Below are 25,446 nucleotides of genomic sequence, written 5' to 3'. Positions count from 1 at the left end.
AGATGACTTAACCTCTCTGGGTATTTCCTCATCTGTAAAAGGGCCAATAGCACCCCTTAGAGTTTTGTACAGTTTAAGTGGGGTGAACACATAACATGTTTGCTACAATACTTGGCAAATAATGATCAATAAATGTTAGTTTTACCCTTTTCTTATCATGGGGTATTTATGTGCTTAAATTTTTTTTTTCACTGTTGTAAATGAATCAGTTTATCAATATGCAGCAAATATTTACTGAGATCTTCCTAGGTGCCAAGGATTCTTCTAAATGTTGGGAAGGGCACGGGTAACCATGACTAGACAGAGGTCATCTCACGGAGTTTAAACTTTAGTGGAGGGAAAAGACAAACAAGGTAAGTTCAGGTGGTAATAAGGGTTATAAATAAAATAAGATAATGTACTGAATTAAAGGGTGGCAACTTTGGGTAGGGTGGTCAGGGAGGACCTTCCTGAATAGGTGACCTGAGTGACAGGGAAAGATGTGGAAAGGGCAAGTCAGAAGGCTCTGAAAAGGGAATGAGCTTGGGAAGTTCAATCAAAATTCAGAAGCAGTGAGTGAGCAAAGAGGGCTTGAGGAGGGGTCCGGGAGGTAGACAGGGGCCACCTCATCACGGAGCGCTTTGGGGGACAGAGCAAGGAGTATCGACTTTATTGCACAGTGTGAGGGATCCCCCACTGGAGGGTTTCGTGAGGGGGAGAGACACACGTTCAGTGGTGTGAGCTGGACCTGGCCCATGTGGGCTTATGCCCATTCCTTCCAAACTAATTGTTTGGTGACATCAACGCATTTGGTGATTTAAATGGCCATGGTGAGAGGATTTACACCGCGGAAATTTGGAGCAAATGCTGTGAATCAGGGCTTTCATCTTTCAGGGAGCCTGTTGTTAACAAGTACCAGTACACCACTGGAATGGACTGACGCAGGCTTTTAAAAACATTTCTTGAGCTTCTGTGTGGAGAATGAATTATATGCAGGTGATACTGCAATGAACATTCTTGAATACATCATTTTGACTGTAGTTCTGGGTATTTCCTTAGGAGAAATTACTAGAAGTGAAATTACTGCATAAAATTACCTAATTGCCCCATACGGAAGGTTTCACCAATTTATTCTTCCACCAGCATTGAGAGTCACGTTTTCTGTACCCTTACTTAGGCTGATCATTAGCAAGAAAAGAAGGGGGAAAAAGAGAAAAATTAAATTTGTTAGATAAAATATGGTGTCCTACTTGATAATTAATGATTGGATACTTATTGCCCATTTGTTCATCTTCTTTATTGAATTATTTATTCATGTTCTATTCTCCTTTAAAAAAATTGGCTGTTTGCATTTTTCTTATTGACTTGTCAGAACTCTATACATGAAAAGTTTTAATTTTCTGACATTATGTTACAAATATTTTTCCTTAGTTTATGTATTCCTTTAATTTTTTAATATATTGAAGTTTTACATTTCTGTGGAATAAGACATATTGTTTCTTCAGCCAGAGAAATATTCATTTATGTTTTACTTATATTTTAAAAATACATCTTTAATCCGTCTGGAATTTACTAAGTTCTTAGGTAATGTTCAATTTCATTTTATTGTAAATGGTTAACCAACTTTCCCAGTGATAGGTATTTTTGAAATATATTCCCCTATCATATTTTTATTTGGACTATTTTTAGAGCAGTTTAAGGTTCAGAACCAAATAAAGGGAAAGGTACAGAGCTTTCCTATACACACCCTGCTCCACGTCTGTATAGCCTCCCCAGTTATCAGTTATCATCAGTTCAGTTCAGTCAGTCATGTCTGACTCTTCATGACCCCATGGACTGCAGCACACCAGGCTTCCCTGCCCATCACCAACTCCCGGAGCTTACTCAAACTCATGTCCATCTAGTCAGTGATGCCATCCAACCATCTCATCTTCTATCATCTCCTTCTCTTCCTGCCTTCAGTCTTTTCCAGCATCAGGGTCTTTTCCAATGAGTCAGTTCTTCTCATCAGGTGGCCAAAGTGTTGGAGCTTCAGCTTCAGCATCAGTCCTTCCAATGAATATCCGGGACTGATTTCCTTTAGGCTTGACTGATTTGATCTCCTTGCAGTTATCATCATCCCCCACCAAATTTGTTACACTTGATGAATGTAACTGACACATCACAGTCACCCCAAATCCATAGTTTACTGTAGCGTTCACTCTTCATGCTCTTGATATTGTACATTCTATTTGTTTGGACAAGTGTATAATGATGTATCCATCATTAATAATATCATGCAGAAAATTTTTCACTGCTCTAAAAATCCCCTGTGCTCTGCCTATTTATCCCTCCCTAGTCTCCATTCTAACATATTTTAATGGTTAATACTGTATCATATTGGGGCTTTCCTAGTGGATCAATGGTAAAGAACCCATCTGCCAATGCAGGAGACACAAGTTTGATTCCTGAGTTGGGAAGATCCCCTGGAGAAAGAAAAGGCAATCCACTCCAGTATCCTTGCCTGGGAAATCCCACGGACAGAGGAGCTTGGTGGCTTCAGTCGCAAAAAACTTGGACACAACTCAACGACTAAATAGCAACAACTGTATCATGTTATCAATACCAATGCACTGATTATTATCATTAATTTATGATATTTCCAGTTTTCCAGTAGTACAGATGACACTGTGATGAGCATCTTTCTTTTTTTTTTTTAATTTTTATTGGAGTATATTTACTTTACAATGTTGTGTTAGTTTCTGCTGTACAGCGAAGTGAATCAGTTATATGTATACATATATCCCCTCTTTTTTGGATTTTCTTCCCATTTAGGTCATCACAGAATACTGAGTAGATTTCCCTGTGCTATGCAGTAGGTTTTTGATAAATTTTTGATATTTCTTTGGTTAGGGTCTCCCATATGCTAACCTGGAAATAAAGAATTAATAAGCATCATTAGTTTATTTGGGAGTGATCCAGGAGCCATCAGTAGGAGAAGTGAGAAAGGGAAAGGGAGAAAGTCAATACAGGCTGTGTCATGGGCAGTTAAGGGCTCAATTCCAAGTGACCTTTGGGGGTCTGTCTTGAACTCATCTCCTAGTTGTTCCCACTGAGAGTGAAGAATCCTCAAGTTCTGCCCAAGATTGGTTAAGGATTGCTCCCAGAGGTGTTAACTCCTTGGAACTTCCAGCCAGCCTCATGTGTGACCTGGTACACTTTCTTACCCAGCAAAGATTCCAGGCAGAGAGTTGCCAGCCCAGCACTATTTATTGAGTAAATCTTTCTCCACTGATTTTTAATGTTACTTATATCATCATCTACAACCTCAGGTATAGTGTAGTCTGTTTCTGTCTCTGCTTAATTACATTGGTCTATTATTTCCTCACTATCATGTGGTTTTGATTTTTAGCTTTATAATATATCAGAATATCTGCTAAAGTAAATTCCCCTGTAGTATACTTTAGAATCACTTTGCCATAATATTAAACATTTACAATTTTGCTGGGAATTATGAAAATCTTCAGTTGATTCGGAAAGCAAGAACATTTATACTTTTTTCCATCATGGAACATGATGTTTTTTTCAAGGTTTCGCTTACATTTTGTAGTAAAATATAATTTCCTTCCTTTATACAGATTATGTTTCTACATATCTTGTTAAAGTTTTTTGAAGATATAGTTTTTATCGCTATTATGAACAAGATACTTGTTTTCTAACATGTTATTGCTGGCATGCAGGCAAGCTATAATTTTTTGTGTACATTGACGTTAACCATTTATATTGGTGTCCCATTGAAATCTGGACTCCTATAATGTTCTGCCAGATCCGGCTGTCTGCCCCTCCAGCTTTATCTCTACACCTTCTCTGTTCTTTCTGTCCTCTGGGCCCTCTGGCTTTTTCTTACCTCCTCCAACATCCTGACCTTTTTGTCTCACCACACAGTCTGCTCCTTTTATCTAGAATTCTCATTCTGTTCATTATGCAGCTGATTGCTTTTTATCCTTCAGATCTGAGCACATACATCCTCTCTTCCCAGAGGACTTTCCTGACTACTCTCTCAATCTGGAATTACTTGTTTGCAAGAACCCTGGCCATTTACTCATCAAGCTGTTTCCACTGATTAAGACAGTATCTGTCACATGGTTGTTCTTTAGTTGCTAAGTCATGTCTGAATCTTTTGCAACCTTATGGACTGAGGCTGGCCAGGCTTCTCCATCCATGGGACTTCCCAGGCAAGAGTACTGGAATGGGTTACCATTTCCTTCTCCAGGGGAATCTTCTCCTCCCAGGGATCGAACCCACGTTTCCTGCATTGACAGGAGGATTCTTTACCGCTGAACCGTCAGCGAAGCCCCCTGTCACATTATAGGCTCTAGTATATATTATTGGAATGAGCCAGTGCATCTGGCTACCTTTCTGAGCTCTCAAATTAATATAATACAGTTGAAGAAGTTCTTTTACTTGGATTGTCCTGGATTGGTTTATTCTATTCAAATGATATTTCTGAGGTTGAGGTATCTTGAGTCCAAAGAGCTCAGTGGTTGATAACAAAATATTATGAAATAAAATGCAGCTAAACATTTGTTACCCATTAAAACATCAACCACTAAGAACTCTCACTAATGCATGATTCAAATGGGACTGTCAGGACCTCCGTGAGCGCTTACCGACAGCGTCTCTGACTGGTTGTTCTCAAGTCCAGACTTCCCCATCACGTTGTGCCTGTGGAGCTCAGAAGACCACAGGCTTTCCTTCTCACCATATGGCTGATGTGTGTCCAACAGTTCAATATTCTCTTTTAAAAAAAAATTCTGCATTTGCTCTCAGTCCCATCTCTTCATCTTCCTGCACTTTCCATCTAACAGATCATTTCTACCAGTGTAAATACATGTTATGTAATCTCCCATTAAAAAAGAAAAAAAGTGTCTCTCTGGGATGTCGTGCCCCCCTTTATCTTTTGTCCTGTTTCTCTGCTCTCCTTTACAGTAAAACTGCTTGAAAGAGATGTCAATAGTTGTCTCCACTTTTTCATCTGTTATTCCCTCCTTGGCTGACTCTAATAGGCTTCTGTCTGCTAAAGCCACTCTTGTAAAGTGGTATCCTTGTTACTGAGTCCCAGGGTTCCTTCTCTGCTTTTCTTTTACTTTGACTTCTCAAGAGTATTCAGTACCGCGGATGACTCTCACTATCGCAACATTTACTTCTCTTGGCTTTTGTGACAGCCTGCTCTTGTCTCCTGCCTTGCTCTGTGATTGTTCCTTATAGTGCCTGTTACTGGCTCTTCGTCTGTGCCGTGTGCCTAATGTAGGTGTGCCTCAGACCTGGGTGTTGACCCTTTTATCCTCGCTGTCTTTACTCACCCCCTAGGATCTCATCCATTCTTGCAGACTTCCAGAAATCTGTATGTAGATGACTTCCAGCCTTCATCTCTCCTCTGAGCTCCTGAGGCTTAATCCAGCTGCATCCTTTGCACCTTCTCTCAGGGGTCTAGTGGCATCTTCAGTTTCACATACCCAAACCAGAACTTTCCACGTACCCTCTTTTCCACGTCTCTCCCTCCCCCATGTCTTCTCTGCTCCACAAGTGACGCCGCCATCTACGGTGTAAGGCCTGTGGTGGGAGTGACAGCTACTTCCCCGAGGGCACTGTTCCTAGGACTGGCCTCTCTCCCATCTGACCCTCCTCATTTTGTGGTACGTGTCCCAGAACCCAGTGTCTTCAGGCAGTTCTCCTTCCTTTCCACTCCCACTTCCTGTTCCTTCTTGGGAATTTTGGTCTCGTAATGACCCTAGAAGCAGAGGACTGAAGGCTACCGTGCGTGATGGTATTCTGTATTCTCCCAAGTTATATCCATGTAGGAGAAGGTTGGCTTCCTGGTTTTCTGGGTAGTAGAGCTCCTGCCTCCCTGTGATGTGAAGCGGGAATTACAGATGAGGGATGGTGCATTGATGGAAATTCTTTCAGGCTAGTAGGTTTTTTTCTGTTCCAATTCCATTATCAGGTTGTTGTTTTTTTTAATGTTATTTGTTTTTGTACATTTTCCCCTTTATCATTATGGGTATTTTGGTGCAGAGTGGGAAAGTCTAAATCAAAGACTGTTAGTCAGATGGGGTTGTAAGTTAGAAATTCCCAGAGAAAGACAAATATAAATAATTATGAGAAACTTCTTGATGCCCAGCAGAATGACAAAATTCAGAAAAGTGGCTAATACCCATGTCGGCACTCATGAGGGGAGTGGGAACTTTCATGGACTGCTGGTGAAAGGATAGCTGGTACAATGATTCTGGGAGGTAATTTGGTAGAATCTCGTGAAATGACATGTGTATGACCTATGACCCAGAAGTCCCACTCAGATACATAGATCCTAGAGAAGTGCTTTGCATAGATCCAAAAGGCCATGTCCAAAGATTTCATTGTCATATTGCTTGTAGTATTATGGCATTAATGGCAACTTAGGGAAAAGATAAGTCAAGTGCAGTGGAAGCAGCTCTGGCTATGTAGTAGGGAAGCAAGAGCCTATATACTGCAACACAGATGAGGTTTTTAAACAGTATTGAGGGAGAAAATGAGAAACAATGAAATTCCTTACATAGGTAAGTTGAAAAATCCCTCCCTCCTAATATCTCATATTTTGTAAAGATAAATACTTAAGATTATACGCTAAATGTGTCTGAGAGGTATTTATGCTGGAGGAGGGGTTTGAAGGTGGGAGTTAAGGATGAAGATGTAAAATCCCTGGTGCCTCCTGAGTCATTTCAGGGAGAGGGAAGGACAGCATGCAGGAAATTAGAAAGTTCAGATTTAAAACATTTCTCCCATGAATTTCAGAAGGCTAGATTTACATTTCCTAAGTAGTCTTTTTGTTGTTGTTGATTTGTGTGTGTGTGTGTTTAAAACCCAAGTCCATGACCAGCATGAGTGGGCCAGGCCTTTGTTGATGGGGATAGGGGTGGACTTTTGCCCTTTTCTGTCCCCAAATTGTTCTCAGCTACAGATGATGTGAAACCACTATGCACAGTCAGTCCCTCTGTGTTTAGAGGGTGAGCCTGGTGGACTGGGTCTACACCCCACCTGGTGTCCACAGCTCCCAGTGGGTCTACACCCCTCCTGGTGTCCCCAGCGGCCAGTGGGTCTACACCCTCACCTGGTGCCCCCAGCGCCCAGTGGGTCTGCGCTCTCACCTGGTGTCCCCAGAGCCCAGTGCAGTGATGGGCAAGGAGCGAGCTCTCAGCACTTGCTAGCTACTTTCAGCTGTATCACTTCATTAGTGACTTTTCTGGTGTATATGCTTGCCTTGGCAGGAGGCTTATGCAGGTGTTTCTCCACCAAAACGGCAGGTCTCACCCACAGAGACAGCTTTGTCTGTCTCCCAAGAGAATAGCATGTCATCTGGTCATAGATATATATCCTCAAAATGATGGCCAAGTCCACCCCCACGAGGAGACAGCATCTTTTCTATTCAGAGAATACCCTTGTGGAGCTCTGTTCAAGTTCACCCAATCTCACAAATGCACGTTGAATGCCTACTAAGTGCAACGGGGTTGAAGATTTGGGGGCAATTCCAATGAGATGACCAGAATGCTCTAGAATGAGTGGGAGCTAGAGTGTGGTACATGGATTACAATCCTTTATGCGGTAATAGAAATAATAGGGAATAATAAGGACTTACATTTATAGAATGCTTTATACCTTTCAAAAGTATTTTCCTGTCAATTATCTCAGCATGGTTTGGCGACCATAGTCTCAGGCAGTCCTTGTGATCAGGTAGATATTTGCTTTGGAAAATGGTCTCCAGCACTGGGCTACATACCTTTTGGGGTTGCATGGGTGTGCGGGGGACAGAGGTGATTGTCATATGCTTCCACAGAAGGAGATGAAGGAGCCAAGACTGAAAACTTTCTTGTCCCTAGCCGTGAAACTAACTCTGCTCATCGATTCCCCAGGGGTGTCCTGAAATTCTTCAAAGGAGTTAATAGTCACTCACTTGAATTTTTACAACACACACATATGCTGTGTGGCATAATGCTTCTATTCAGGATGGATCAGAGGAGGTGGACTGGAAGTTGTATGTGGTCAAAGAAGCTGTCAATCAGTCAAAGAACAATGGGTACCTGAAACTCCCTCAAATTTGGGGGAGTGATTGGTCTGTGTTCACACCTGCGGGCTTGGCAGAGGCAAAAGGGGGTGGTGGTACTGAAAAAGTTGACGTAACTTGTTGGATGACTGGGTGACTCCACACTCTGAACCCAAGATGTTCTGACTGGGGCCCCAGCTGGTAAGATGCCCAGGTCTTCCCAGAGCCTAGAAAAGCAGGCTTCCTAGCCCCCAGGGAGCATGTCAAGTCTGCGATGCAGAGTGGGTGGTGAGGGCTCAGTTTACCAATATTATTTTCAGTTGACGAAGTGAAATGATTCAGTGCTTCTAGCATTTATTTATTGATCCCAGGCAAGTATTAAGAACAACACTTGGGTGGCTGCTTGGTTTAACACAATGGCATTGGTCAATCTTTTCATTCCCTACCCAAGTTGGCAGTGCCAGGCTTGCTGTATTGTAGCATCTGGTTAATACAGACACATGGATCACCCTGTGTTCTCGGAACTTCAAGTGCGTCATATTAGCTGGGGAGGAACTCATTGACGACACGGCCTCAGAGGAATGTGTCGAGGGCCGCCTCTGCTTCCTTCCCCTGCCTTGCTGGTTTGCCGGGGAAGTGAGATTTGTGGGCAGCTGCAACTGAGTGTGTTTGGGCTGGAGGCAAACTATTGTGTGTTCTTAGCTTGATTCTACGCAGTACAGTAGGAAAGGGGCCAGAGAGCGTAGCTGGCAGCAGGGGCGCCTCCATTTGGGGAACATGAGGCAACTGGGAGAAGTGATGGAAGAAGGAGGATAGGGGAGTTAGGGAAGCCCTTATGCCCCACGTCTGGCAGCTTGGACACTGAAGTGGCCACAACTATGCCTCACAGGTTATGTAGTCGGTGCACTCACAGCATTTTAAAGCCCGCGTGGACCTTGGACTCTGGCAGGTGCTGTAATTGGCTGTAAGAATAGCAGCTCAGCTTTCTACTTGACTGGGGGATGTGGGAGTGGGGATTAGGTTGTGAAGGGCAGAGGCCTGTGTTACTCCGCATTTTGTTCTGGTATCTTCTCTCCCCAGTAGTCTGTCTTCTCACGTCCTCTGTTGTGAGCAGGCTGGCTGCCCATCACCCAGATGGCAGGGCCCCCAGAGGCCTCTTGCAGCTTCCGAATGTCCTGTTTCTTGAAGATCTTAGCAAGAGTTTGAAGACATGATTATGTCCTAGTTCTCAGTCTTCAGATAGACTCAAACCCCTTCATTCTCGGTCCTTCAGCATGCTTCTGTTCTCTTGCCTTCTTCCATTCCCAGCATGTGCTGAATGGGGGGTGGGTCCCGGGTTCAGTTAATAAGATTTCCCGCCACATGAGAGCAAGTGTCTCAGCACTGCTGTGCCCAGCTGTCCCATCCACCGGCCACTCCCTCTGCAGAACAGCTGTTTCTACAGACCTGCTCTGTCCCGGGAGCACCCTCTTCAGCCTGTCCCGCCTGGTTCAGGGTGACCTTTCTTCTTTCCCTCAGCCCAGAGTGGGCAAAGCAGGATACTTATAAACCAAGGAGGAGAAAAACACGGAAGAGCCCACCACGTGCAAAAGGGCCACATGCCAAGGGGCAGCCTAACGTGATGGGAAACACAGCAGACTTGCGTTTGAGTGTTGCGTCTGGCTTAGCAAACTGTTTTAGTCTACATGAATCATTTTGCTTTCTAAGATCTAACGGACTTCCCTGGTGGTCCAATGGTAAAGAATCTACCTGCCAATGCAGGGGACATGGGTTCGATCCCTGGTCCAGAAACTCAGATCCCACATGTCTTGGGGCGACTAAGCCCGTGTGCTGCAACTCCTGAAGCTGGCGTACCCTCATGCTCAATGACAAGAGAAGCCACTGCAGCGAGAAGCCTGTGCATTGCAGATAGAGAGTAGCTCCCACCTGCCCCAGTAGAGAAATCCAGCACAAAGCAACAAAGACCCAGTGCAGCCAAAGATAAATAAGTGAAAGTGAAAGTTGTTCAGGCATCTGACTCTTTACAACCCCAGGGACTATACAGTCCATGGAATTCTCCAGGCCAGAATACTGGCGTGGGTAGCCTTTCTGACTCTTTGCAACCCCAGGGACTATACAGTCCATAGAATTCTCCAGGCCAGAATACTGGAGTTGGTAGCCTTTCCCTTCTCCAGGGGATCTTCCCAACCCAGGGATTGAACCTAGGTCTCCCGTATTGCAGGCAGATTCTTTACCTTCTGAGCCACAGGGGAAGCCCCAAAGATAAATAACTTTTTAAACAAAAGACAGCTTCTTTTGCTGCAAAACATCTCTACTTTCTCTTTCTCACAGAACTAATACGTAAAGTGTGCAAAAGCTCTTGGTGAAAAATTAAATAGTAGACGGAAGACCGGACAGGCCTGGACTGGCTCAGGCTTCTCAACTGTTCCGTCATCACTATCATCTTGGTGTTTGTCCCCATGGTCCTTGACCTCACACTTCAAAGTTTGTCTCCTCCCTGGATTTTCCCAGTTGATGGGAAAATGTGCTTCTCTTGTTTCTTCATAGTCGTGGAAGACGACTATGAAAATGGCTTTGACACATTTTGAATCCTGCTGCTTTGATCTACAGTCCACTGCCGAGAAAAAGTAAGTACAAGGGGTGTTGCAGTTTCAAAAGGAAGCAGACAGCCTGTTGTAGGCAGGACCACTGCTCTTATCATCTCTCTACAAGCTCATGAAGACAGCAGCTTCTGAGACAGGGTGTCCTGTCACCACTGTGCCAGCAAGATTCTTCCTCCTTCAGTGGATGTGAGAAAACTGAGGTTTTGTGAGCAGACAGAGCTCGCTGCAGCGTAAGTGGTGAAGCCAGGATTCGATCTCAGGTCTGTCAAACACCAGGATCCACCTTCTTCCCATTGCAGCACCGTGAGCTTGACTATGTGCGTGATCTCAACATGGCAGCTCTCACGCTGCACTAAGCAGGACTTAGCACTTGGACGAATCTGCAGAATAAAGCTGGCTTCACAGCACATTGGTGGGAGAGGGAACGTTGACTGAAGATTTTGTGGGGCCGGATGAGGAAGATGTTTTACACTGCACACAGCTTCGGAAGACTTTCTTGAATTCCTCGAATTCTTTTTAGCATCTCTGTTCTCCTTGATGCCTTTCCCTCAGCTCCATTGCAGGGCTGGCTCATCTGTCTTCTCTCACTCTTTTTCCTTTGGCCCCTGGGTACCCGCTCCATTGTTCCAAGTAGCTTGGTGCCCACCGAGCAGCATGCACAGGGCAGCCAAGCAGAATCTCTGCAGAGTTGGGCTGACTCGTTTTGATCACAGTCCAGAGAGCGTTTGCAGTAATTTCCTGCCATGTCCCCAAGTGGCTTGTCAGAGTATTCACCGAACAGAGCTGGTGTCTTCCAAGGGTAGGGTAGGACTACGCTTTTAAAATTAGCATTTTGCTCTCTGTTTTTTTCATATGGGAGAGCGTGAAGGAGAGCAAGTTAAAAGAGAAGGCTTGGATCTCCCTTGTGGTCCAGTGATAAAGAATCTGTCTGCTAATCATGCAGGGGACATGGGTTCACTCTCTAGTCGGGGAACTAAGATCCCACAAGCCGTGGGGCAGCTAAGCCTGTGCATTGCAGCTGCTGAGCCTTTGCTCTAAAGCCCTTGAGCTGCAACTCCTGGAGCCCAGGTGCCTAGAGCCTGTGTTCTGCAACAAGAGAAGCCACCACAATGAGAAGCCCACATACTGCCACGAAGAGTAGCCCTACTCTTCTAGTAGAGTAGTTCAGGTTGCTCTGCGACTAGAGAAAGCCTGCTTGCAGCAATGAAGACCCAGTGAAGCCAAAAATAAATAAGAACGTAATTAGAGAGGGATGGCCAGTGGGGAAAGAGAGGAGGAGATTGCAGTGACACAGTGAAAGGTGGAATTATAGGGCTTGGGGATTGCCTGGAGAGACAGGGAAGGAAAAGGGAAAGACTAACTTAGGATCTTGGCTACAGGGCAGAATGAGATGGAGACATCTGGAAGAGAAACAGATTTGAGATGGGTTGGGGGAGAAGAGTTTAGGGAAGGTAATATATTTCCTGAACATTGGGCTGCCTTGCTATCTTCTTGAGGCACCGTCTCCTAGGGCCCCACCTGTTTGGCCTTAGCACATGTGGTCCTGGTTTTAGCCTTGGGTCATCTTTTGGAGTGCTCAGCTCTGGTGGGAGAGATGGAAGGAGTGGGCCCCAGAGCCTGGAAGGCAGTTCCCCAGTTCGCCACCTTGAAGTCCACTCTGCTTGGTTCCGCTGGAATTGCTCCCACCTTTAAGACTTCCCTGGTGGCTTAGACAGTGAAGAACCTGCCTGCAATGCTTGAGACCCAGGTTTGATCCCTAGGGTGGAAGATCCCCTGGAGATGGGAATGGCTACCCACTCCAGTACTCTTGCCTGGAGAATTCTATGGACAGAGGAGCCTGGTGGGCTACAGTCCATGAGGTCGCAAAGAGTCAGACACGACTGAGCCACTTTCACTTTCTAGGGTCTCCTCTTTCATTTTTTCCTGCCATTGTTCCTCTGTCCTCTCTCTGTAAATTTGTACCCATGGCCTTTGATCTTTTAGAATTTTCTCACCCCTCTGGTTCACTGATGACAGCTTGTTTTCCAGTCCTAGTTATATAGATATATTCTTAAACAAAACAAAATGGAGGGAAAGGAAAGGAGACATGTACTTAGATTGTTCTCTTGATCAGTTCTCCTATAATTATATGTTTTTGTGTCCCATTCCCCTTCGGACTTTGAATTCCTTGAGAGCAGAAAAACTGGCTTATTCATCTCTTTGTTCTCAGTGCTAACCAAGTCTTCTTTTACAAGCCCTGGGGAACTTCATGTTTGAGGAATTGTATGTTTACTTCTTTTGTAAACTTAAAAGATAAAAATACAGCACATCATCTTCCAGCTCAATATTTTTTTCCTTGCCTCTTCTGTGTTTAGCATGGATTTAATCAAATGCAAGGAAAATATGAACACAGCAGAAGACCTGAAGCCTTGAAGCTATTTCCCCTGCTCCAGACTCTAGACTTCAGGGCTAGAGAGGATGAAGGATGCATGGTGGGGATAAAGGGTGGATGGAGAAGATGAAGGATGGCAGCAGGGATGAAGGATGGGTGGAGGGCATGAGGCATGGGAGTGGTTCTCTGGGCTGGAGCAAGTGCCTAGTGTGGCTGGCTGAGTGGTTGATGAGCTTTTTCCAGCCCACCCACATGTATGCATTGCCTACTTGCCCTGTGCTTGGCATACACCAGGGGTGTGACGTGTAACAGCTGATGCACCACACAGGAGCCATGCCCTCAAGAAGCAGAGGGACATAAGCCTAAGACACAGTCAGTAGTTGGAGAACATTCCAAGTTAGAGAGTTAAAAATTGCAGCATTTGACAAATCTGGTCCCAGACTTACCTCACTTGCTAAATTGGTGGTTCACGCTGCCAGGATCATTCAGCTTCCAAAAAGCCAGCCATCATAATGGGGAAGGCATCTTTGCATCTTTGTATGTGGCTCCTGAGTTGGTTCAAAGAAAATCAGCAGCAGCCCTACTCTGGGGAGCTGATTGCTCTCTGAGCCTGACACACTCAACATTCATAGAAGAGGAGGAGCATTAAGGATGCAGCTGAGTCTTCTTCCTGCAATGATGGTCACTAAGTCATCTTGGAGCCCACCCAGCAGTTGGTTCTCAAGGTAAAATAGCATCATTTTTCTGGACTGGCTCCTTATCTTGCTTACTAACAGGGCTGAGCTCAGAGTCTGGGGCAACCTTATTTACCTTGTTAGACTGGTGTTCTTTGGAGAGACTTCCAGACTAGAAGAGGGATGTGACTAGGGCTGCTGGCCTGTGAGCCTGTCTGGGGTCTCTCAGCATCTGTGAGTTCACCACACAGGTGCTAACCTGGCCACAGCTTAGATTTTGCCTCTGCCTATAATAGAGGATGAAATGAATCTCAGCTAAAGGGCGCAGGTGTGCATGGTGCCAAGTGTTGCATCCTGAGCACCTCAGAATATGGTGGGCCTAATGGATAAAGCTATCACAGATGCTCTTATTAATACAGCAGACCGCTGTTTCATTACAGGGGCTGTGGCTCCCCAGCACCCGTTGCTTGGAGTTACAGGTATCAGCTTCTTCTTGTTCCTGGCATTCGGTGGCTAATGCACTTTGTGAAGATTCAGAGGCATTTAATAAGATGATTGAATGCCATGCTGAATTAATGTTTACAGCCTCTTGGCTTGGCCTCTCTAACTCTTGAAGTACTTGGGGCTGAAAACTGAGAATCTGTCTTGATCCCACACTCTCTCTGCTTACCCCATCATTCTTTTACAGTATGTGCCCTCGGAGACTCTTGCCCCCTGCCATGTGATTGCAGAGTGGATTCTAACTGATGGGAGAGATATGAAATGTATTGTTTGTGTCACTAATGGGCTTGCGGCTCCTCCTTGAACCTTGTGTTATTTCCAGATACCATGTTTGGCATAAATGGCATCTGGTTTGCTTTTTCTCTCCAAACACACCATTCTTAACAGTGTTCTTTCTTTCTTTCAACAGTGTTCTTTAGATCCATACTTGTTCGAGTTTTTCTTACTCCCAGAAGAATCTGGGCCATTGAGTTTTAGGCTCATGATGTCATCCTGTGTCATGATGTCATCCTGTGTTGTAGGGTGATCTGGTTAGATTCTACTCCCAAGGCACTTAAGTTCTTCCCAAAAGTTATGCCTCATTTTACCAGCAGACACCAGGCAGAAAAGGCCTGGTAGAGCACTCAGGGTTCAAATATCCCGAATATCCAACCTTCTCTTAGGAGTCATTAACTGAGTAAAAGAACATTTGATTGCTATTCCAGTTTAGAGTTTTTTTCCTATCAAAATAGAACTCTATTAAAAAGCTAAATCTGTATATACCTAGTGTAGTGTATTAGTCTTTTTACTGATGCCATAACAAATTACCATGAATTTAGCAGCTTAAAAACCCCTCAGATTTATTACCTTCCAGTTCTGTGTGGACAGAGCTAGTGTTGGTCTATCCAGGCTAAAATCAGGGTGTCAGCAGAATGTTGCCTTCTGGAGTTTCTAGAGAAGTGTGTGTTTCCTGCTCATTTTGGTTGTTGGCAAGAGTCTTTTCTTAGCAGTTACAGGATCTCAGACTCCAGTCTCTTGCTATCTGTAACCTGAGTGCTGTCTCCTTCTTGAGGCTGCTGCCTTTTCTGGTTTGTGACCTTCTTCCTCCATCTTCCAAGCCAGTGGGCTGAATCTTTCTCATATCACATCTCTCTGATCCATGTTTTTTCTTTTTTCCTTCCTCTGCTGCTTTCAAGAGATTGTGTAATTAAATTAAATGAGACCATGATAATCTAGGTTAATCTCTCCATTTTAGGGTCAACTGATTAGCAACCTTAATTCCATCTGCAGCCTTCATTCTCTTACATGTTCTGGGGATTAGGATGTGGACATCTTTGGGGGGCGGGTATTTTTCTGCTTGCATGCTAAGTCACTTCAGTTGTGTTTGACTCTTTGTAACCCTATGGTCCAGAGCCTGCCAGGGTCCTCTGCCCATGGGATTCTTCAGGCGAGAATACTGGAGTGGGTTGCCATGCCCTCCTCCAGGGGATCTTCCCTACCCAGGATCAAACCCGCATCTCTTACATCTCCTGCATTGGCAGGTGGGTTCTTTACCACTAGCACCACCTGAGAAGCCCACTATTCTGCTTACCCCATATGTAGTTTCTTCACAAAGCCCATTATGCCTACAGTTCTAGAGACTGCAGCCAGGAGGAGGGGAACTAACATCTATTGAGCACCTACAGTATGCCAAGCACCATGCTTGACATGCACATGCATTCTGTGCATTAATTAGGTAAGGACCATGCACCCCACTCCAGTACTCTTGCCTGGAAAATCCCATGGACGGAGGAGCCTGGTGGGCTGCAGTCCGTGGGGTCGCTAGAGTAGGACACGACAGAGCGACTTCACTTTCACTTTTCACTTTCGTGCATTGGAGAAGGAAATGGCATCCCACTCCAGTGTTCTTGCCTGGAGAATCCCAGGGACGGGGGAGCCTGGTGGGCTGCCGTCCATGGGGTCGCACAGAGTCGGACACGACTGAAGTGACTTAGCAGCAGCAGCAGCATCCTCATTTGGGGCTTCCCAGGTGGTGCTAGTGGTAAAGAACCCACCTGCCAATGAGGAGACATAAGAGACATGGGTTCAATCCCTGGGTTGGAAAGATCCCCTGGAGAAGGGAATGGCAACCCATTCCAGTATTCTTTCCTGGAAAATTCTTTGGACAGAGGAGCCTGGCAGGCTACAGTCCATGGGGTTGCAAAGAGTTGCACATGACTGAAGCGACTTAGCATGCACACATCCTCATTTGGGGATGAGTTAACTGAGTTTTGGGGGAATTATGCAACTTGCCCAAGATCTAAAATCTAGTAAATGACAGAGCTAGGATTTGAGCCCTAAAAGGTAAAACTCCAAAGTCTGAATACTGTCTTTCTATCATTCCATACTGTTCTTTTCCTGGGATCTCAACCAAGAGCTTTAGAATTAGGCTTGTTTAAATATAAATGTTTCCTCTAGATCCATTAAAATCTGTTGAGGTCTGAGCTTGAGGTAGAGTGTAGATTACTCATTTCTCTGACTCCTGTCTCTGATAAGTAGCGGGAACCAATTTTATATCACTTGGGCCTGGGACAAGAAAGACGACTGAGGAAGTGAGGAACCTCCCTCTCAGAGCCTTTGGTTGGGCCAAGCTCAAAATCTTTAAAGGGTGGCTTAAAGTGGAACCAGGAATTTTGTTCCTGTAGTGTCCTACCCTGAGGGTTGGGAAGCTGGTTGAAGTCCTTCCTCTGTTCTGCTCATCTCAGATGCCTGGGGCCCTGCAGCAGGCTGGCCCCTGCTCTGAGTGGCTGTGCCCCCTGCATCAGAACTAGAGGAGCTCTGTAGGAATTGCAGGGACAAAGACACAGGGTGGGGCAGGAGAGCATGCCAGGTTTGGTGTGAAACCCCAGGTAGTGTGATCATTAATTTCCTGTGGATGCAGCTGCTTTGGATCTGGGTTGACTGTTGATGCAGTGGCCTTTGGAAGCTCACAGTTCAAGCCAGAGACACTTGGTTTGTGCCTCAATTAGAAAGATTCCCAGAGACACGCAGTCCCATTCCTGAGATGCCTGCCAGAGTAACGACTTGGGAAGGCTGAAGCTATTTTCAGTCTCATATACACACACATATGTACACTCACGTACACACTTTAAATAATGTGATCAGCTTATGTCCTGCTTCAGTATTCTGTCTTTTTCTTCCAATTTTGGTACTTCTCTGACAGACTGGCAGGGCACCATGATTCTGTCTTTGCACGTTGATTAAAGCAACTCTGACAGATAAGGATTGCAAGTTGCTAACTTGCTTCTGAGTTCTGACTGATGAGGAATTTCTAATGTCTATCCTAATGTCTTCTCCCTCTTAGCTTCTGCACTGAGAGTCTGAAGCATTGTGACGAAGTAGTGTTGGCATCTTTCTGTTTGCACCACCCACAAGGGTGGGAGGAGCCTGGGAGGAGGAGACACCCGGGCCTCTTTCTGTTGATGACCAACTCCTTCCCACAGACCACCTGTATATGAAGGTGCTGGGCTGTGGGCTCCTTTGCTTCATTCTAGAAAATACTGGTTGAACATCTACTTTGGATATTCAAAGACAAACAGTGACACACCTCTCCCTCAGTTAAAAAGGCAAGTACAATAGAGTGTTATAAATCTGTAACACTATATGAGAAGATACTATATGAGACAGAGAAGTATAGGGTGTTATGGAGATGCATAGGAAAGTGCCCAGCCCAATCTTGGCAGTGGATGGGCAGGACAGGCTCCCCTAAGGAATCGACATACAAGCGAGACCTAAAAGCAAGCCAGAGCTCCTTTCTTCAGGGTCAGAGGAGTGTGTGTGTGTGTGTGTGTGTGTGTGTGTGTGTGTGTGTGTGTGTGTGTGTGTGTAGGTAGGTAGGAGGTTCAAGAAGAAGTAAAGAAGAGTTCTAGGCAGATTAATGTCACAGGCAAAGGTCCAGAGGCCAGAGAGAATTAGGCAAATGAGAGAATTGGAAGCTGAGATGTTGAGTGGGATTCAGAGGTGGATTATGGATGGAAAGTGGAGAGAGATTAGATTAGGGGAACTGAAAAACTATGACCATCTGTAGACCAAGTAAAGAAATTTGTGTTTTAACCTCAGGGAGATGGAGAGCTGCTGCCCTGTGAAGGAAGAGTAGTTTCAAACAAATTTGGCTTTAAAGAAGACGATTTTGGCTGCAGTGTGGAGAGTTGCTTGGAGGAACCGGCATCAGAATCAAGGAGACTCATTACAGTAGATTTAAGTGAAGAAAGCAGTAGTCTGACTTAAATGTTGGGATGGAGGAAGTGGATGAATTTTAGAAACATTTAGGAATTGCAAAGGCTAGGACTTGGTCTCGATGATTGATTAAGTTGGGTTCAGGGAGAGGAAGTGGTGACAAGAATTTAACCAGATTTCTGTCTCAACCGGACGGACAGTACAGCCGTTCACTACTAGGTGGACTGGAAAGGCAGAGCAAATGTGCGCGTCTGGGGTGGAGATGAGTGCAGCACGGACATGTTGAATGTGAGGGGCTGTAGGATGGCCAAGATGGAGTTTCAGTCGGTGTTGACTCACCAGGCCTGGTTGGTTATTGAAATATGAAATATTTCTGTGCTGCCAATAAAGAGCCACCACCCCGAGCAGCCCCTCATCCCTGTTCTCCTTCCACAACCTTGCTCACCAGTCACTTGGACCTTCTATCTATTTCTATCGATAGATTTCTATCGATCCACAGACCAATAATGTGAATCATGTGCAGCATGGCAGAAGGTCTCCTCTTCTGACTGGTTAGTGCTCTCGCTAGGGCTGTTCAATATTTTGCATATCTCTCCTTGGAGATGGCTAATGTCTTTCAGGCAGTTGATTGTAAAAGATCAACTTTTTGAGGAAAGAGAGGTCATGGCCAGGAGTACAGTTGACCCCTTCATGTCTGTGGGTTTTGCATTCTTGGATTCAACCAACTGCAGATTGAAAATATTAAAAAGAATTTTTTCCAGAACATTCCAAAAAGCAAAATTTGACTTTGCCTTGCTGGCAGCTATTACATGACATTTACATTGTATTTACAAGTATTTACATAGCATTTACATGGTATTAGGTATTATAAGTAGTCTAGAAATGAGTTAAAGTATACAGGTAGATGTGTGTGAGTTATTTGCAAATACTCTGCCATTTGATATAAGGGACTTGAGCGTCCATGGCTTTTGGTAGCCATAGTAGGTTCCTGGAGGTCCTGGAACCTATGCCTCTCATATTCCAAGGGATGACTACTCATTTGAGATCATCAATCTTAAGGTTGAAGGCTTGAAATGGATAAGAGTCTTTAATAAGAGTACGGAGTAAGAAGAGGGACATCCTAGGGCTGAGGAATTTGGACTTGACCCTACAGGAAGTGAGGAACCAATAAAGTTTTTTAAGTAGAGGCATGATCCAACTAGTGTAACCCCCAGGGCAAAGACGAGAGCCACAGTCTGACAAGGACTTCTCTGGCAAACTCATCAAGGAGCTTATGCTCACACTGGGGTAGGGAAGATCAAGACTTCCCCTTTAAAGGGAAGAGGCTCACCATGTGTGATGATGAAGTAGCAAGTGAGCAGCCCTGTCCCACAGTGGGTAGTTCTGTCTTACAACAGATCCTGGAGCCCCTAGTGTGAAGGCCCCTCCTCCACCTGATGATTAAGGTTGGCTGAGTGCTTAGGCAGTCCATTTGCCTTTGTTGAAATCCTCAATAGTAGAGACAGTGCTTCAGAAATAAATGATTTCTAAATTCCCTTTCAAAGCCTAGATTCTTGAATAAGTGGAAAGGGTTCTTCATACGAATAAGAACCTTTGTACTTTGCAGTTTACAAAACCCTTTGAGTTATGTTGTTAACTGAGCCGATGAGGGTTGTGAAAGAACTCACAGAAGTATTAACAAGGGAAGAAAAAAGTTTTTATTCACTTTCCAAGAGAGGAAAGGGAACAGAGGCCTAGAGTGGCTGAGGGCTGAGGTCTGAAACTTCTTATTGAGTTTAAAGGACAAGGTACAAGAGAAAGGGGGGTGAGTTCATATTTATTCTGGTCCTCAGTTGAAACTGGGCTGGCTGTGCTTCTCTAGGATGTAGTTTTCCTGAGAATCTGTGACTTCCTGCCTTCAGTAATCTTCCAGTTCTTGAGGTTTCAAAGAGACTTGATAGTGGCCCTTGACAGTTGCTATTCTATTTGGAATGGTGTTAGATGGGTTTGCGTATATTACCTCATTTTATCATTTCATCAGGTAATTTAGAGGATCTTGCAGAGATCAGGAACTGAGAGTCAGAGACATTTGAGGTTAATAAATTATGGAGCCAACCTTAAATCTGGGTGTTTAGACCCAAGGGCTGGTTCTTTCACACTTCTCCAGTGGTTTGCAAACTGTGTTCCTTGGGGCCCTGCAGGGACTGTGTTGGGTTGCACGTGTTGGGAAGCACCCAGGAAGCAGTGCTCAATTCCCAGACTATCTCAGCCAGGCTGTCAGGCAGTTGTCAACCTTTGAGATCAGCCTTCTTTGGAAGCTTTCCCCCAGGGAAGCATTTCCCAGTGGGGAGAACCTTCAAGACTTCTCAAGGCCGGTCTATCAGTCATCCTCCAAGTTGGTGGTGTGTGTGTGTATGCCAAGTTGTTTCAGTCTTGTCCGACTCTTTGTGAGCCTATGGACTGTAGCCCACCAGGCTTCTCTGTCCATGGGACTCTCCAGGCAAGAATACTGGAGTGGGTTGCCAGGCCCTCCTCCAGGGGATCTTCCCAATCCAGGGATTGAACATGCGTTTCTTAGGTAGGTTCTTTAGCACTAGCACCACCTGGGAAGCCCAAGGTTGGTGATGGTCCTTTTTCCCCCAAACGAGATGTAGCACGCCTCTGGCTCTGTTCTGACCTTAGGCCTTCAGCCTTTGCTCCGGTCTGTCCCCTCAGGACCTACCCTCCTATCCTCTGTAGCTCCAGCTCTTCTTATCAGGATGTCTGTTTGCTTTCTGTCCCTCCACCCCCTCCTAGAGATTCCTGGCACTCCAGACACTGGAGGAGTGAATATAAAAATGTACCAGCTTGGATTCTTTCCCGGACATGCATTGTTCCTGACTCTGTGACCATCGGCAGGGCAGTTTTAGTGTCTTCAAATCTTGATGGGCTTTTATTTGGACACTTAGTGCCAGTGTTTTCCTAAAACCACTGCATCTCACGCGTTTCAATTTACCAACTCCCTTGTCCTTGGAAATTGTACCTGCATTCGGACCATCCTTTTCTGTTGACTTTTTTTTTTTTTTAATAAAGGCTGCAGTTTGTCTTGACGCACCAGTAGGTATGAGTTAAGAGACTGAAGAGAAAAAGCCCAGAGGCAAAGACAAATCATTTTGCTTCCTGATTATACAGCGAGAGTAAGAATTAATATTTCTGTGATTTCCATTTCTGAGAACTGCCTTAGAATTTAGTGGCAACTTTCTGACTCATAATTTGTGAAACAAAGGCCTAAGCCTTTTTCTTCTGCTCAAATACTTATTGACCACCTGTCATATGGATGTAAAGCTTAGTGCTAGATTCTGTGGTGGATACAAAGATTTTAAGAAATGATTTCTGCCTTCAAGGGAGTTATTGGTCCTAGCATGGACTTAAATAATACAAGAAAGAGGCAGGGAGGGAGGGATGAAATAAATATTGAGGGTGATCTGAAAAATGGAAGTAATCACATGATTTCAAGATTCCAAGGGAGAACACTGATGTTCTGACGGGTGACCCACTGTGTCCCATTCCAGAAGCATGGGGGTTGATGGCAGAGTTCTGCTGGGTCCAAGGGCAGGGAAGTCCAGCAAAAGAGCAGTGACCTTGATAAATCAACTCCCAAGTGGTGTGGTCGATGGTGGGGAGTTCTGGACTCAAGTGAAATGCTTGTGCAGAGAAAAACTCAAAATATTTCAGCTCTGCGTTTTTGAAGAATTGGTCATGAGTAGCTCTTGACTTCTTAGCCCTAGACCAGACTGGAACTGTTGGAGACATGACCCTGGAATAGTTTGTCCCCCAGATCTCCCTCTGAGAGAGCACAGGCTCTGGAGTCAGAGGCCCAGGTTCAAGTCCCTGCCCCCTTTTCCTACTCTGCTGTGTTGGTTGCTTAACTTGTCTTGGCTTCAGTTCCCTTATGGTACAAAGGAGAAAGAAAGAATGCCTGCCTTGCTGGCTTGTTGGGAAGATGGGGGACAGCACAGGGAAAGTGCTTGGTATATAGCAGGCCCTCAAATTAATAGTAGTGGGTTGGCCAGAAAGTTCATTCAGGTTTGTCCGTAAGATGGTACAGAGATCACTGTGATCCAATGGTTTCAGAGTGGTATGGAGGCCACAGAGTGTGGTGGCCTACACGGGTGTCACACCTCCTCTCATCAGTGTCTCACCTATGCATGATGGAAGGAGGGTCTAGTGATCAGGCTCCTCCTCTGAGCCTCTAAACCTTCTTTCTGTGTTAGTCCTGTTTATACGCTGATAAAGCGGGAGTGCAAAAATCACATTCAGAGTTGGAGAGGATTTTTCGATACAACTTAAAATAAGGGTATTGAACAGGAGAGGCAGCTGAGGCCTGGAAGAGGTGAAATGACACCCACAAAGGCAAAGTTAAGAAGGTAGCCCTTGCCTGTGATAGAATGCTCCTCCTCTATGCTGCTGCTGCTGCTAAGTCGCTTCAGTCATGTCCGACTCTGTGTGACCCCATAGACGGCAGCCCACCAGGCTCCCCCGTCCCTGGGATTCTCCAGGCAAGAACACTGGAGTGGGTTGCCATTTCCTTCTCCAATGCATGAAAGTGAAAAGTGAAAGTGAAGTCGCTCAGTCGTGTCTGACACTTAGTGACCCCATGGACTGCAGCCTACCAGGCTCCTCTGTCCATGGGATTTTCCAGGCAAGAGTACTGGAGTGGGTTGCCATTGCCTTCTCCGCCTCTTCTATATAGCTGCTTTAAAAACTGGTGGCAGCTCGGAGGCCTGGGAGGTTAGTTCATGCGTCATGAACTAATGATCCCTTTGGCTGGACCACCCACACGTGTCAGATTTATCATCGACAAATGCTGTTTTAGTCAGCATCATTCAAAGACTTGTACCATAAATGTAGCAACAAGTGGGTGTGGAAAAGTGCTGGCTTTCCCTCTGTTTTTCCTGCTTAGCTTCCTCTTTATTTTTGGTTTCTGAAGTGTTTCCCGCTCTGACCTGACATTTGCTCTCTCGATATTTGCAGTAAGTCCCCAACATATCAACAGGTTCCCTTCTTAGAGCATGTTTGTATGTCCAATTTGTAAGCTCATCAAAATTAGCCTAGGTACCCAACTAACGAAATTGGTTATATAGTACTGCACTGTAATAGGCTTACAATACTTTTCACACAAATAATACATAAAAAAAATTCACAAAAAGTAAAGAAAGCATTTAAAATCTTACATTACAGGACCTTGAAAAGTACAATGGCACAGCACAACAGCTGGGTACAGGGGCTGGCATCAAGTGAACAGGCAGGAAGAATTACTGGCTGGAGGAGGGAGAGGAGGTAGGAGACGGTCGAGCTGAAGGGTCGCCAGCAATAGGAGACGGGGGCAAGCTGCAATTTCACTCATGCGTGATGTTGATGGTGCAAGTTCTGGTTCCCTGCTGGAACCAGATGACCATTGGCTTCTTTAAAAGTTTGCAACTTGAGGGTTCGTAGGTAGGGGACTTTAGTGTATGCCATATGAATAAGGCTTTCTGAGTGCTATGGGGGATACAAAGAAATATAAACAAAATTTGAGAGTCTTAGAGAAAATATGAACAGTTGAAAAGTTGGATAAATGATGTGAGAGAAAATAAAACTGAGCAAAACTGCAACACACTGTATGATTAAGTGTCAAGTGAAAAATCTCTGTGATTCCAATGCTAATTTATGGGTTGGTGCCTGTTGATGACAACATTTTCATCAGCTTTCTGTGATATGAGGAAAACAAGGCAAGTAGTGATTATTTTATAGGGCTCAGTTTACATAAGATAACATATTATTGCACTTCACTTTTTTGCACTTTGCAGGTCCTGCTTTGTTTACGAGTTGAAGGTTTATGACAATCTTGCATTGAGCAAGTCTATGGGCACCATTTTTTTCCAACAACATTTTGTCACTTTGTGTCATTGGGTCCCATTTTGGTAGAAATTCTTGTCATCTTTCAAATCTTACACGAACAGAAAGATTATGACTTGCTAAGGCTCAGGGGATGGTTGGTATTTTTTAGAAATAAAGTATTTTAAAAATTAAACTATGTACATTGCTTTTTTAGACATAATGCTATTGTACACTTTATAGACTATAGTATAGTGTAAGTGTAACTGCTATATGCATTGGGAGACCAACAAATTTGGGTGACTTGCTTTACTGCAGTATTTTTTTGTATCATTTTGTTATGATGGAACCCATGATATCTCTGAGGTAAACCTGCATTTGTTTTACAGGATTTTCTGAGATTATATGCTTCTGAAATTTTAGTATTAAAATGCTCTTTGTTTTATAAAATGATGGGGTATAAATAGCAGTAGTTTTTTTTTTTTTTAAAGCCCATACTTAGAAAAATAAAAAGTTGGCTACTTAGCATGTTTCTTTTTAAAATATTGCTCATCCTTGAAATTCAAAAGGAAATGAATCTTTGGTGTGCACACATGTCTAGAGTCCAGGGGAGAACAGTTACTGAGTACTAGTGTCCAGGGGGCTTCCCTGGTGGCTCAGAGGTTAAAGCGTCTGCCTCCAATGCGGGAGACCCGGGTTCGATCCCTGGGTTGGGAAGTTCCCCTGGAGAAGGAAATGGCACCCCACTCAAGTATCCTTGCCTGGAGAATCCCATGGACGGAGAAGCCTGGTAGGCTACAGTCCACGGGGTCGCAAAGAGTCGGACACGACTGAGCGACTTCACTATAGAGTGTCCAGGGGAAGCTCCCAGGACAAGGACAAATATCAATTTTGTTTGACAAAGGATTTGATAAACTGGAAGGGTGTGGGCAATCTTCCCTTGAGGGAGTAATGTGAGAAGAACTCTAGATATAACACTGGAGAGTTCCATTGGGGTTGTAGGAAGGAGTTGGGAGGCCTTGTCTATTTACCTGCTGTGTCCACAAAAAGTTTACCCAGCTGTTACTACAATAACAACAGGTCTGTAACTCTCTTGAATTAACCAGTCACTGAATCAATGACCCAGTCTCGATGGTGTTCTGGCTCTGGCCCATCCTTTTGAACGCTGATTGTTCACCTTGCCTTAACACTCACGTATGGCCAGCAGTCGCTCATTTCCAGTTCTGACCTCTT

General features: G+C 44.7%; 1 protein-coding gene and 1 non-coding gene across 2 annotated transcripts in view; both read left to right on the top strand.

The window, feature by feature from the left end:
• The window catches only part of CACNA1E (calcium voltage-gated channel subunit alpha1 E), a 536,270-nt gene that overhangs the window by 139,454 nt on the left and 371,370 nt on the right, over window positions 1–25,446 (top strand). The gene's annotated exons all lie outside the window — the stretch shown is intronic.
• TRNAW-CCA (transfer RNA tryptophan (anticodon CCA)) lies at window positions 24,859–24,930 on the top strand. Its single transcript has one exon. It is a non-coding gene; the product is annotated as a tRNA-Trp (tRNA).

The sequence above is a fragment of the Bos mutus genome, chromosome 16 (genome assembly GCF_027580195.1).
Source record: "Bos mutus isolate GX-2022 chromosome 16, NWIPB_WYAK_1.1, whole genome shotgun sequence".
Taxonomy (NCBI): domain Eukaryota; kingdom Metazoa; phylum Chordata; class Mammalia; order Artiodactyla; family Bovidae; genus Bos; species Bos mutus.
The sequence above is the reverse complement of the archived record's forward strand: the minus strand, read 5'-3'. Positions and strand labels throughout refer to the sequence as shown.